This window comes from Haemorhous mexicanus, chromosome 10, assembly GCF_027477595.1.
Source record: "Haemorhous mexicanus isolate bHaeMex1 chromosome 10, bHaeMex1.pri, whole genome shotgun sequence".
In the NCBI taxonomy this organism is placed as follows: Eukaryota; Metazoa; Chordata; class Aves; order Passeriformes; family Fringillidae; genus Haemorhous; species Haemorhous mexicanus.
Genome location: NC_082350.1, coordinates 1,339,047 through 1,353,713, shown reverse-complemented (window position 1 = coordinate 1,353,713; position 14,667 = coordinate 1,339,047). Strand labels below are relative to the sequence as shown.

General features: G+C 37.6%; 1 protein-coding gene across 5 annotated transcripts in view; it reads left to right on the top strand.

Annotated features, from left to right (window-relative positions):
- Positions 1 to 14,667, top strand: part of CLSTN2 (calsyntenin 2) — a 203,054-nt gene that overhangs the window by 139,597 nt on the left and 48,790 nt on the right. The gene's annotated exons all lie outside the window — the stretch shown is intronic.

Here is a 14,667-nt window from a genome sequence, read left to right as displayed (position 1 = left end):
ATAGGAATGTTTGCTTTTCTAATTCACCTTCTAAATGTATATAAAAATGAGATCTCCATTGTTTTTATCAGGTGAGTGTAGTAAGAAGGCCTGTGGTGGTCATGGCACTCACTTTGCATTTACACTAACCAGTCTGGAATCAGTTGGTGCTCTACTCGATATGAAATCTTAGTGTCTCAAAATAAATTGAAATTAAATCATATTGAAGATTGCAAGTCAGGAGTAACTGATAGCATCTCAGATAAGGCTGCTGTGAGTGCTGAAGATGGACTTGTATTTCTAAACTCCGTACTAAGCATCTAATTAATGATAATGCAAAGGTTTTGGGAAGTATTTTGATTTTGAAAATTGAGTGGAGTCAACTTCTATATCCTTAAATGAGAGAAACCAGTGTCCTCTCAATAAATGAAATTTGTGCGTGACTCTTGTAACTTGGCCATGAACCTTCCTAACTACTACTGAAAACCCCTACATTATGTAAACTAGAGACAGAAAATATTTTTTAGGTCACTTGATTAATTTCTTTTCATTCAGCTGCTGTCAGTTGATTTCCACAGTATATTTTCAGCTGTTGTTTATAGATGAAAAAGAAAGTAAGAATAAAGTATAAATAAAGTTTGTTATGGGTTGTGTGCCCAGACTTCCATGAAGATAGATTTATATTTATATCAAGGTGATACTGTTGTAAGTTTTGTCATGAAGGGACCTCATAAAAATTGCTGCTTTATCTCTTCTTCATGCTCCATCTGGCCTATATGGTAAAGTAAATTAAAAGAAACTGAAAATAAAACATATGTGAATAATGGGCCAGGAAGGAACTTGCATGGTTTTGAAGACAAGGCAGTGAGAAATTGTCACTGTAATGTAGTAAAATGATGCCTTCTTCTACCTGTATACCCAGAGTGGTATATCTTTGAAAGTACAGGATATTTTAAAACCACATCATAAAACAAGTTTGCTAGGGTCCTACTCAATATGAAAATAAGACTGCCAGAAGTAGAGTAATTTGATTATATGCGTATTTAGACACGGACATACCTCTGAAAATCTCACATTCAGAACAGTTCATTCTGTAGTGGCAAACACTCCGATTCCCTGCTGTCATCATTGTTCTGTTAAGAAAAGCCTGGGAATGGAGCTGTGCCCAGCTGCTCTCCCTGTTCCCCCACCTGCCCTGTGGGACAGGGCTCTGCAGACAGGACAGGGCAGAAATTACTCCGCAAGACCCTCCAGGGCTTGGCCCCAACCACAGCCAGAGCAGAGGAAAATGTGGCAGAGCACTTTATTGCTCTGCTCACTTTATGAGTGCAACAATCCAGAGATTGTTTTTGCTTAGAGGTATCCAGTGACCTTGGAAGAGGGTGAAGCTTGAACTGGTGAAATCATTTATCACTCTCACCGCAGAACAGTAAAATTTATGATACCAGCTGCTCTGGGCTCTATCTACTCCATGAGACTCCTCATTCTTTCAGGGCACTGACTAGGTTTAATTTAATTGTCTAGATCTCATTTCTGTAGTAGGTGAGTTTGGCATACACCTTAGCTGCAGGCTCCGTCCTTGTCTGGATGCAGGGATCCATGGAACATTTTACACAGCTGCACCTGAGCAGTGCATCTGGGGTCCCTCGACACCATGACAGCTTTGCACAAGAAGTGTCTGGAAGCTCCAAATGACAGTGTCTGCCAGCCTAGCTCTGGGAAGATGGTGTCTTTAAGTCAGTTCATAAACCTAAGGATTTATTTCCAGTAGGGCTATCAGTTTATTTGTCCCTATTTGTTCACCTTTGCTAGGTGAATTTTTCACTCACTGCAGTGATCCATGATCTGAGAGTACCACAGCCCTGGGCAGACATGCCTGTACCAGTGACCTGCTGACACAGGACCTCTGCAAAAGGTGCTGATAATCAGAGATATCAGAATTTTTACTGAAGGTGTCCCTGTTTTTTGTAAGAAACATGGGAAAAAAGAAGTGTGGATAGTTTGGGATTTTCCCCACTTCCATCCTTTTGCAAATTAAGTGTCTTAGTTGTGAGAGAATCCATTAGCAGTAATCTGGAAGTAAACGTATGGAAAGAGCAATGTTAAAGAAAATCAGTGTCAGGTCTGTAACACTGGTTATAAAAATAGCAATAGATGCCCAGGTAGAGGAGGTTCCTTAATTTTATTTCCATTTCCTTGTAAGCCCGGGTGTTTCTTTTGTTTCAGGATCATGACTTTTTTTCTGAGTTTCACGTTCAAGAGTTTAAATTGAATACCATGATGTGTTTGTCAACATTTATGTATTTCTTTTCTCATACTTTAAGTATTGGACACTTTTTAAACCCAAGAACTTATTACAAAAATGGCAGAAATGACTCTTAACAAAACATAAAGTTTTGTTACCAAAGTCAGTAAAAGGCATCTAAATTATTATCTAATTATCTCAAATGAACATATGGGTTATTTTAAGTGAATTATTTTGGCAGCCAAATACGCATTTGGGACATCTAAGAATAACATATAAAATATTAAAACTGTTTCTTTGACTTTCCTAGAAAGCAGTGAACCAAACCAGAATTGCAGTTTGAATGATTAACCAAGTCACTCAAGCCTTTGGTGACAGTAGAATACATAACACTAAACAGAATGTTATATTTCACACTGTTCTGAACAGGTGAAATACACCTGTACTTTTAATACAAATATGAGGACAGCCAAAAGGTAGTTTTTCTTCTCCTAAATCAATAGGATAACAACACTTTTTTTAGTGGGAGAAGGTATCTGAGCCAGAGATGAACAATTTTTTCATATACTTTATTCACAGCACAACGTTATTTTCAGGATGTTATTATTCTGCAAAGAGTCTTCACCCTACAGGCAAAATTTATGTTGATCCCATTAAAAACAGGGAATCTAGTGCATGATGTGGAGTCATTCTAAGTCAGAAAAAAACATATAAACATGCAGAAAGGTACTGTTTCCTTATGAAGAGATAAATTGTTTGAATAATCCAGCATTAACCTGCAGTGCTTTTCATTGTGAAAAACCCCCAAAACGATTCCTTTTCTAACAGGAACTACAGGAGACCGTTTGGATAAGTCTGAGTGTGGTGCATTTTGTCAGTGCGGGCACGGAGCTACTGAAGGATCAAGGCAAGGCCTTGGTTTGCACTTCACCCCTTCTGAGGCCACACACACACCAGGGGCTGCCCCTGGAGGAAGCAGCCATGGCAGTCAAGTGCTTCACTCCCAGCTCCTTTTTTAAAATCAGCATCTGCTCAAGGACATGGTAAAGCAGGAACTGACTTTCAAAGGAATTTATGTTACATGATAAGAGGGTAAAGTAAAATTGATTTGGTATTTGGACTCTTTTTTTTTTTTTCTTTTTAATATAGTTAAATTGGATATTTCCATCAAAAAACAGGATTTTTGCCTGGAAGTTGTTCTTTTATGCTGGTTAGTTAAACATTATTTAGAATTGGTTTTTGTGTGCATTCAGTTTTAAGAGCACCCTTCATATAATGAAAGCTGTGTGTGGCCTCCCTCTTGAGAGGTTGGAGAGAGAGAAAACAAGTGAATACTTATGGAAAGTACACAATAATCTCAGTCCAGGAGGGGTAGGGCTACACAGAAAGACAGGAGATGCTGCCAGTTTCCATCATATCTGTGCATGAAATCTAACATCTAGGTAAAAGCCATCAGTCTTGGCAGTCCCATCCTTTCCAACTTGATGCTCTATTGGAAGTCACCTTTTTTTTTTTTTATGATAGAGTTTAGTTGTTTATTACTCGAAGCTCAGAAGAATTTCTTATGCTCTTAAACGCTTACTTTAGAAATTGGTATGCAGGCCTGCAATGCTTTATGCATACAGCTTTAATAAAACTGCAGAAACAAATCAGTGAGGTGTTTGTCTACAGAGCCAGTAAGAGAGAAATGATAAATGAATGATTAATTCTGCACCAAAGATTAAATAATTCCAGGACTTGAAAAGTCTTTGTGGCATTCCTGGCACTTTAAGTGCCTTCCATTACAGTCCTGTCTATTCTGACACACTTTAGTGCTACTTTCCATCTCTGAATGCTATTTTGACAAATATTTATTCAGTGTCTTGCTTCAAAACAGTTTTTGGTAGCACAAGGATGAGTCACCAGTGATGATAAATGCTGAAAATAGTCTTTGAGATCCCAACTGAAAAAAGCTTGTTTAATATAAGTTTTTAATGCAACTGATCTATCACTGATAAGAACAAAATCTTGACAAACCACTCACAGTGGCTGTCCAGAACTTGCTTTATGACATACAGGAGTCCCCTTGAGCCACTCTGAAGTATTCCCTGCACATTGGTGGGCCTTTGTGCATTTCTGATTTCTGCAGTACAGCCTGGTGCGAAATGCAGTGACTGCTCTGTGCTTCTGTAAAACTTCTATGACCTTAAGGAACAACCAAGCTCAATATTTTATCATTTCTCTACTTGCTTTTGCTTGAAGTTATTTAGACATTTTTCTGCATATTTCTGTTCTACGTTTTGCAATTTTCTGATCTGTTTTATTACAGCTTTATTATACTGGTGTGGGACTTTCATGTCTGTTCATGTTCAGCTACTTTAAATGAGCTGGGTTGACCCTTCTGAAAATGATCCCTATTATGTGCTGTCCTTTGGGTCTTACATAGACAACTGTTTTTCCCATATGTAGTTATGGTCATTCCCAAAGGAAGTTAGAACTGTTGCATAGAAAAAAAGGAAGTTAAAATTGTCTATAGCATCATGAAATAATAAAAAGTATGAAATTGTTAAAGCATCCTGTGGGAAGACCCTCCAACTAATTTCATTTCTTAGTGAAAATCTTGATATGGAGTTATTAATAAACCTAAACAAGCTGGATTAAAGTGTCTGTTAGTGCCCTGGTTTTACACTACTCTGGGAACTCGAGAAATTTGAAGCCTAGAATGGAAATTCCCTATCAAACTATTATTTGAAGGTGAAAAGTCACATTTATTCTCTTATTTGTCAGCTATTTCTAATGTTTCTCTTTTGCACTCGATGTGATTTATCGCTTGTGCACCAGGATTTGTATGACACATGCAGATGTGCATGCATTGTATGGCACATGGTTTGGAAGTGTTCAAGATCCATTACTTGGGCCATTTCCTGAGGCCCCTCAGGAAATTTAGCTTAAAGGAAAAGCAAGTTGGCTTTCAGGTGGTGTCTGAAGCATTTCACAAAGATAGGACTGATATCTTTATCCTTGCAAAGGCAGGTTAGGAAACAAAGAGGTTGTGTTATTAATAAATATAAATTCATTTATCCATGTTCATGAACTGTTTATTTCAACCTTAGAGCCAGGGTTTCTGGATGTCTGCAGTTCAGAAATAAAGTATGGTGGTGCTTTTCCATGGATTTACTTTAACATCTGGCTAGTCTTGACAATGTCAAAGCCTAGAAAAGCATATTTTCAAGCACATGGTGAAAAATTATGTAAAAACGCAAAACTGAGCAGCTTTCTAGTTCTACATTTAAAAATGAAGCACAGGGTGCTGCCTAACTGCAGTCAGCAACTGTTACTGAGCTGACATATTTGCTTGATGCAATTTAGGAACAAGAAAGGTGGGTTATAATAGGATTATTTCATCATGAATGAACTACTGATCTAATTTACTAAGACACCTGGAAGTTACAGCATGACAGCACAAAGACATGCTGCAGCTACTGTACATAATCAGGCTTTTCAGGTGCTTTATCTCTCAGCATGATTAGGCAATTTCATTATTTAAAGTTGTAATTAAGCCATTCGTATTTTTGAAACCCATTGTGCAAATCAGTATTACACATTATGAGTTTCAAGGCTGCAAAAGCAGCTCATAGCTTGCATGCAAATCAGTTTGCAAACTCTTCCTGTCCCTGTAGTGAAGTGTCCTGTGTAACTGCCACAGGTGAATGTACCTTAAATAGAAACGCTCTTATTTGAAAGCTGCATTTTCTAATGCAGTTATTTACTTGCACCAAATAAGAACTTGATCTCCTAATCCTCCCTTTCTACACTTTACCCAGTAAATTTTAATTTTCTTACGTCTATTACTGAAATTGTAGCATGTGTACGTTGTGCAACCTTGGCACAGAGAAAGATGCACTTTATATATCTCCTTAAAATTCCTCCCAGCTCTAAGTAATGTCTAATACTCTAAAAATATATCATTATGGTTGCTAGTGGTTTAATAAAACTTATATCAGGCATTTGTCACATGAAAGTAGCCATATAAACAACTCCTCACTCAAGACTGCAGGAGTCATTTAGCTGTACTATGGATTTGTCGGTTCTCACTGCACCATCTCACTAGGTCATCAAAATCAGTATTCTTATTTGCAGAGCTCCTGGGATGTATTAGGAATGACTGTGGTGGGTAAACCAAACACGTGATTTACATGGATTTGAAGAAAGATCAATTTCACTTTTCATGAAGAGCTCTACTTTTCTAAAGATATTGACAGTCTTAAGACATAGATTTAAAAAACACTTTTTTGCATTCATCAGAATTTCAGAAGAATTTATATCTATTGGCCATATTGAACTTTGCTGCTATTACAGTGTTTACGTGCTGCAGAAAGTAAAAAAAATCCCCAAGGGTTGCACTAGGCATCTGCAGAGCTGATGGGCCAGTGTGAAGTCACTGGTGTGAATCTGCACTGGCCAAGATTCCAAACCTCTGCTTCCTTACCAATGGATATTCACTGTGTAAGGATAAAGGAGAATCAGCAGCTGTTAAATAAGGTCAGGGTAACTGTGCAGGTTTTCAGTTCAACGCCACCAATTAAAAATGTACTCTTCAAGCTGTGCCTGGATCCGTGAGCTTTGCCAGAGCATGGCAGAGCCAGGCTAACTTCAAAATTTAGTATTAACCGTTCTCTCATTAGCAATTATGACCTGACTAGGTTACAAATAATTGTGGATCCCCTTAAAGTAGCAGTACTAGTGTTGGCTAGGAAATGGAAATCCTTTTGAATAATTTCATGTCTTGAAAGCTTTTTCTACTTCAGAGTTGCATATTCTTTATAAGCAGGCAATGAACCCTACAGAAACTTCTCAGGCAGGCAAAAGCAGGATCCTTACTTGAATCTTCCATTAGCAGAAGTTGTTTTGAAATGAAATTCTAAGTGCAACTTTAATGTTAGAAATTGCAAGTTTATTGAATCATAATTTCAGGTAAGTTCCTGGCATTCTTTGGTATTATTGATAGCTGTGATGTTTTGTAGGGTTTTTAAAGTAATTGCATATTAAAGTCATAACAAACCTCCATCAGCAAGAAAATTTCCCAAAAAGAAGCATCACTATGCCATAGAAGTTGCACAAAGTTCTGGCAGAGTATTATAACAAACCCTCCAATTTTAAAATATCCTCACAGCAGCCAGTGAAGTTCCTATTTTGAATTTACTCACAACTGCTTGAGAACAGACAAAAAACCTGCAGACTGATATTGCACAGATCTTCCTACCCGTTTTAGTGTTCTTCCAAATTGACAATGGTATTCCAGACACTCCAGAATTTTACTGCATTTCTTCAAACAGTTACACAGTCCAGGATCTCACTAAGTTCTTTTCCCATCTTACTGTGTTCCTTTCATTACTGATTCAATCTTTTCCCTTCCAGTTTGTTCACTCCAATTAACCTGTGGACTCAAACATGTTCAGAGGAATTTACTGTTGAAACTGCATGCATGGCCTGCTTGGTATTTTTTATTTTTTCCTAAGTGGCCTCATGCCCTCTCTCCCTGAGACACCTCTACCACCATCCCTGGATTTGGATGCTCTCCCAGATGAGGGTTTGCTGTAATTCCATGGCCAGCACAGAGACCTGATTTCAAATTCAGCCTTCATTTTCCATAGGATGAATATTTAACCAAATGTGGCTAATTTAATGAAAACTCTTGCAGTAACTTATCACCCAGTGCTCAGCTAAAGTAATAGAAGGAGAACTGGGATAACAGTTAAATTGATTACAATTCAAACATAAATGATTGTATTAATATGGCTCTAGAGTGTGTGCAATAGGAGGCCATAGATAGTCCTCTGTGTGCAGAGGTGACATGAAATGTCCAGTTGCTTTTAGGTAATAAGAGACATTGCTGAATGTCACACTTGGATTCCTCCCTGCAAGGGCAGAGCTGCTGTTGCTTTCCTTGAATGTCACTCTCTAGCCTAAATGGACTAATTGTTTGGATTTCAGAAATACATAGCTCTCAGCTGGCAAAGAATCTACCTATTGTCTTTATTTCTGCAGTTACAGTTCTTTTATGTCATGTAAGTCTTCCATATGTCTTGGTATGGGTCTGTTATTACATACTTTAGGGGAGCATGTTGGAATTTTTGTCCTTAATATTCAGATTTTTTTAAAGTTATTTACAATTTTGAAAGCAAAGACCTGGCCTATTTGGCAAAACTAAAAAGGCATCTTTTTCAGAGTTGTTTTTTTTTTTTTTAACCTGAAGAACCTGTTGTCCCATTTCTAACAATAGTAATTTCAGCACCCATTTACCAATCAGCAAAACAGTGTTTCACTGGGAAAATTTCAGACAGCTCAATTGTGAATAAATGTTTGAACCTTTAAACAATTACTTTAATGAGATCCATGAAACTTTAAGGCTTGTGCAACACTGATCTTGAAAATGTCTTGCCACAGTCTATTTGTTTCAATAACATCAACCCAGAACTACTCTGGGACACAGACCCTCAATGCTGACTTGTTTCCTCCCATAAAAGCACTAAGAACATGATCATGATTCATACTAGAAGCAAGCTGCATATTAACAAAATAACAGCATTCTCTGGTAAAATCACACATAGAGCTGATAACTAATTACCTTCCTATGGTATATAACACATAATCAGTCTGTCTGCAAAATGCCAGCTCTGTAAATAAAGTCCCAGCAGTCCCCATTTCACTAAAGAGACTATGCATAATATTTGGGTTGTATCATTTCCTGACTTATATCTATGTATAAATACAGCAGCGTGGACACACAACCAGTCTTCACTTAACAGAAATTACTAAGGGAGCCAAGTATGACTCATTGCCACCTTTTAGCTGCATTAAAACAAAATAGCATTTGCTTTTCCCTGCATAACGTCCTAATTGTCTGCTGGAACAGAAGTAAATCCCAGACCAATCTGTATGGGGAAGGAGCACCTATTTCTGCTGCGCCTTTGTGCTGCTGAAGCTGCCCCCAGCTCAGACTGCTGCAATATCTACACATGCCAGAGTAGTGGGCTCTAGGCTGCACGAGATTCCCTCCATGGTTCCCTGGAAAGATCCTCTCAATTCACTGTGAGACTTGTGTGAAAGCAGGGATTCTTTCATCCCCACTTTTGACAGAGCAAATAATTTTTCAAGTAAATCACTTCTCCCAAAATGTGGAAATTGTAAGAGGTGTTTAACACCCGTGTCAGCTGCATCTGCCTTTGCCCTTGAGCATGTTTAAAGCAACCCTTGCAAGCAGTCTCAGCACTTCCTTCAGAGATCAGAGCTTTTGAAGACGGATTTGCTAAGTGATGGGGGCCTTCAAAGAGCCAGCAAAGGACAGGTCTGCAGCCCCAGGCAGGATCCAGGTGGGCTTTCTTTGGTGTGCAATCATGCCTGGGAACCCCAGTGTTTCCCAGATGGGAGCTGAGAGCTTAGGAATCATGTCTGGATGTTTATTTAATGAATTAATGCCAGCATATAACTTCCTGTGTGATGTGCATCAATAAGGGAACAAAGTCCTTTGGTCTGGCAAATTGAGTGATGGACAGGAGCTCTCTTAAGGAGGTGTTTTTAGAGCTGAGCACAAGTGCTTGTCCTCTAAAGCAAACAAGCCCCAGCTACCCTGTTTTTTTTGTCTATGGAGTCTAGTTAGCATTAATCCCACTCTTTCTATCTTTATAACATCTTAAAAGCTACCTGGACCAAGTGTTTTTTTATTTGTTCAGCAGCAAGGGAAGGATGTATCATCCTGCTTTGAACAGGGACAGCCTCCTTCATGCAACCTCCTGATGCTCAGAGAGACAAAAAAGACCCTTCAGGAGTGTGGCCACACTTCTCAGTTGTCTCAGTCCTTGAAGCAGCAGGCAGTCAAGAGGCCTGACTGAAATGTAACCTTTAAACATTTGAGTATTAGCATTTCAGCCAGGTTCTAGAAAGCAAACTGAATAAAAAAAGTGTGTATTAATATTTGAGAGGTAATGGCAAAGAATAGCAGGGTTTGTTTTGTATTAACACTCATAGGTTTTAGTTTTTTTTAATTAAGTCTATATTTTTATCAAGTATTATTAATAAACTGTAAATTATTTGCTTGGTTTTCTAGCAAATAATGTTTTTTCAGGAGGTGTGTTAAATGGGCATTTCATTTAGTTTATGACCATGATTCCATTTGCAGACAGCCCTCCAAAGAGTGAAAAATATGTTTGTTGCAAATCTCTTAATAGAAATATCTGACAGAATTCCTGCATGTGTCACCTAGGAAGGCAGATTTTGGAGATGAGAGAGAGTGACTTAGATTCCAGATAAGATTCAAAGATGAGGCCTCATGAGTGAAATGAAGTAGAATTCTATGTGTCCTGTCTTGAGGAGGGAACAAACTCACAGACTAAAAGCTCATTTCTTCTCCCTTTGAAATCAGGTTGTTCAAAAGCCCATACCCTTTCAGTTTTGGAAAGGGCATTAATAATGCAGGAAAATAACACTGACACAATTTGTGCCTCAATGTATATTAAAACATCCCTGATCTCTGTACTCCCTTCCCTGTGATGCCCTCAGGAATATAATGGATACTATTTACAAATAAAACATGCTTTAATGCTATAAATGCTTTATAAATGCATTAATAGGTGAAATTTTAAAAATTATTTGAGCACTTCAATAAATAATGTCAACCAAATATCAGGTCTTAGATTAGGATTTGGAGGGATGATAGTTACATGACAAAAGCCACGTAGACATGCTCTGGATAGCTGAGAATTGGAAAAGTACCGGACCCAGCTAATCTGAGTCCCTGCACCTGCAAGGCTGCAGTGGCCTTGGGTATAGCTGTAGTCTGATAGCAGGATGATGTAGCCGAGAGCAGAGCATGAGAAAAGGGAGATGTAAGTTGTAAAGAATGTGGAAGTAAGAATAACCAATGGACTGCTTAGCTTATAGAATATGCATGGACTTATTACGTGTTGTGCTTAAATGTCTGATGCTCTAATCAATAAACGAAGCTTGCCGATTCTCATATTGAGCTGTCCCAAGCCTCCCTCACTGCGACATTAGGAAACCAAGGAGGTATTTAGGCCATTTCAGTTAGGTAGGAGCTCAAAGGATCTGGTGGGTTTCATAGTTCTCCTTAATATTATTCTTATTTGTTAAGTGGTAAATGTCTTCAGTTTGTGAATAATTCCCAAAGACATGATCTCCCCAAGTCTTTGCATTTTTACATGTCTGATCATATATATACACATTTGGGTATATAACATTTATAGTTTAGAGAGATAGTTAACAGAAAATTTATACAGACAAATCACAGTGAAGATCAATTTCTGGCATATAAATGAAACCATCATAGAAGCCCTTTCAATTGGGAGGCAGGAAATTAAACTTGTAGTGTTTATTCTTCTAAAACTTTGGTTGATCTTTTTATTCCTCAGATTCAGTTGATTCAAGTTGATCTTAAAAAATGTCCCCATGTTTCATTACTTAGTTTCATTACATACATCTTGGAATATTGACCATTCTTTCCATTTAGATAGGAGCAGTTTTCCACCCTGATAGGAGCAAGGCAATATTTTATTGAACCTGACATGCTGCAACATCCCTGCTGGGAGGTACAGTGCCTCTCTTCCCTTGCTTTTCCTGCTCTCCTCAGCTGTAAATTTCCAAGGGCAAATCCAAACTGGCAATAGCCATGCTGCATCTCTGAAGCAAAGTTCTTTGCATTATCCTTAATGGTTTACTTGTTCTTTTTGTACCCTAACATCAGGGGACTTTCTGCCTTTTTTAAATTCCTGATCAAGTGTTATTAATTAATAGAAAAATAAAGGAGATTTTAGAACAAAAGGAAAAAAAGGGAAATAATACACCACAATGAGTTACTGTTCAGTAAAGCTTCCTGTTACAAGTAATGAAATATTATAAGAACAAAGAACAGATAAAATAGAAAGAATGTGATTTTTTTAATTTACTTTTTTAAACAACAGTAGAGGAACCTGAAAAACACTTTAAGTGGTCTGCTTCCCATACTGGATGTCTCACTTTTGCTGGCAGCAGTGCTGCTCCCTTTATTGGGTACTAGTTTCTGACAGCTTCAGAAGGGAATATTGCTTCTGAAACAGGAGGCCACTGCCCTGCTCCCATTCTAAGTCTTCTTTGGAGACCAGCCCTTAACCCAGAAAGCCTGGGAAGAGGGATGGTCCAATTCAGAGCAGTCAAATAATGTTAACTGAATTTATTTACATGAGGCAGTGAGAGCAAGACAGAGATAAATGCCCAGGAAAAATTTCCGTATTGGTGAAGAAGAACCAACATTCAACCTAATCCCATGAAAATTATTTTATGGGACCATTATAACAGTTTATATAAATTATTTTCCCTTTTTTTACCTACCAAGACAGTTATTCGGTAGCTTAAGGAATATCAACAATAACTTTAATAGTAGAGTTAACAGGGATCAGTTTTCATTAGCTGTGTATCACTTCAATAGTTAGTTTCAATTTCAATCCAACTCAGTTATTAAATACTTAGTTTCTAAAAATGTTTTTTCATCTTTGTATGCTCTGATAATTTCCCTTTCTTTAATAGTTTTTAAATCAATTTATTCTGATATGAGCTGTTGAAAATACCCTGCTTGAAATCTTTACAACTAGAACATTTGCAGCTAGAATACTACAAATCGGTCTAAGAAAATATTCACATTGCTATGAGCTGTTTGAATTTTATTTATTTCAGTGATTGTACCATTTTGACTTTCTAAAAAACAGTGTTCCCTTTTTACTTTAAAGCTTTAGAAATATATAACTATTCTACAACGCTGTTTTCAAATGTTTTACTCTAGTTTGTAATTTAAAACGCCAAAGTTTTGTGTGTATGTATGTATATGCACATTTATATATCTCATACATTCATATGTATATAGGTACCACTAAAAGCTGTAAAGGACTGCACCAGTGAATTGTTTTTATCATCTCTCCATCTTAGAGTAATGTGAAAGTCTTCTGGTATGGGACAGAGTTGTCAAGTCTCTTCTAAGAGTAAGACAAGAGACAAATCTGTGCAGGTGAACAGCCAGATAAATTTCAAATGAAGGTTGTTTCTGATGGAAAAGGGCCAGGGCTGTGGTCATGCAATCACAGAGGACCGCAGAATATGAAACTAAGACATGTCTTTGGTTATTATTTTGTTCCCTGTCCTTTCTTTTTCTACCGTTAGTGAACAGAGGTTTACACTGAGTTTTCTTAAATTCTTTCTGTTTTTCCACACTGAAGGTTCATTTGCAGAGGACTCAAATGTCATGTGTGGTTGGATTGAAGCTGGCTTCATTAAGTGCTGGAATACTAAAGTGGCTGTTATGATTCCGGAAGGGGCAGGGGATGCTGAGGTGCAAGGCAGTGATCTGCTCTGCCTGGCAGAATGTCAGCAGCACCAGGAGGGAAGACACTGGCTATCAGTGAGGTCAGTGCCACAATTAACATCCTCTCTCCAGCATATGGGGCAGGGAGCTCAGACAAACCAGATAATAAATCTTGGAAAACTCACAGTCATATTTGTATACTTAGCTCTTTTACACCAAGAATGACACACAAAGCAGAATAAAACTAACTCACAGTAACGAGAAATTTGTCTCAGTTGCTACAGGGTGACTTGCAGTGTCTTTGTTCACCTTCTTTCTTGAGATGAAAGACGTTGGCTGTGTCAGTCAGCCACCAAATAAAACACACTGCAAAGTTCTGCAAGATTCAGGTTTTTAATTGCAGGAAAATCAAAGACCCAAACATGTCTGGTGCTAAACACAGACTCATCTGTTTTAGGTGATTGCTGTTCCTTCTGCATTGATTTGAGTGGATATGGAAGGGAAATGGGCTGAGGAGGGAAAAAAATAATTACTTTTATTTATCCCTAAAGAGTAAAGAAGAATTTCTGATAAAATACAACAAGGCGTTTCCTATGGGAACATCCATAACTATAGATACTTGGCAAACTTGCTATATAAATGTACTTCAGGAATTAGTTTGGATGAATTGGTATTGCTGGGGTACTTCTCAAGAGAAAAAAATGGTTAAAAGATTAAACTTTCATCACCAAATTTTCTGAGTGATTTAGTGAACATCCACATTTCTCTTTGACATGTTAAATTAAAGATATTGTGTAATAAATGGCAAGGCTCAAGGTATTCTAACAAAATATTCTATCCGTATTTTCTTCAAAATATCAGATCTTAGTGGTGCTTCCTAAACAGTCTTTGAAAATCTGTTTTTTAAGTGAAAGAAAATGTCTAAGTCATATAAACATTAACCAGAAAAAAATATGTACTAGACAGTGAGTAAATAGTTGAAAATATCAGTTTAGAAAGATAGTGATTAGATACATGCTTATTTGTATAAAGCGTTTACTTGAGCACAAGTACACAAGAGATTCCAGCAGGTTTTTCTAATGGACAGTTTTCTAAACTATACAACTGAATAGCTCAT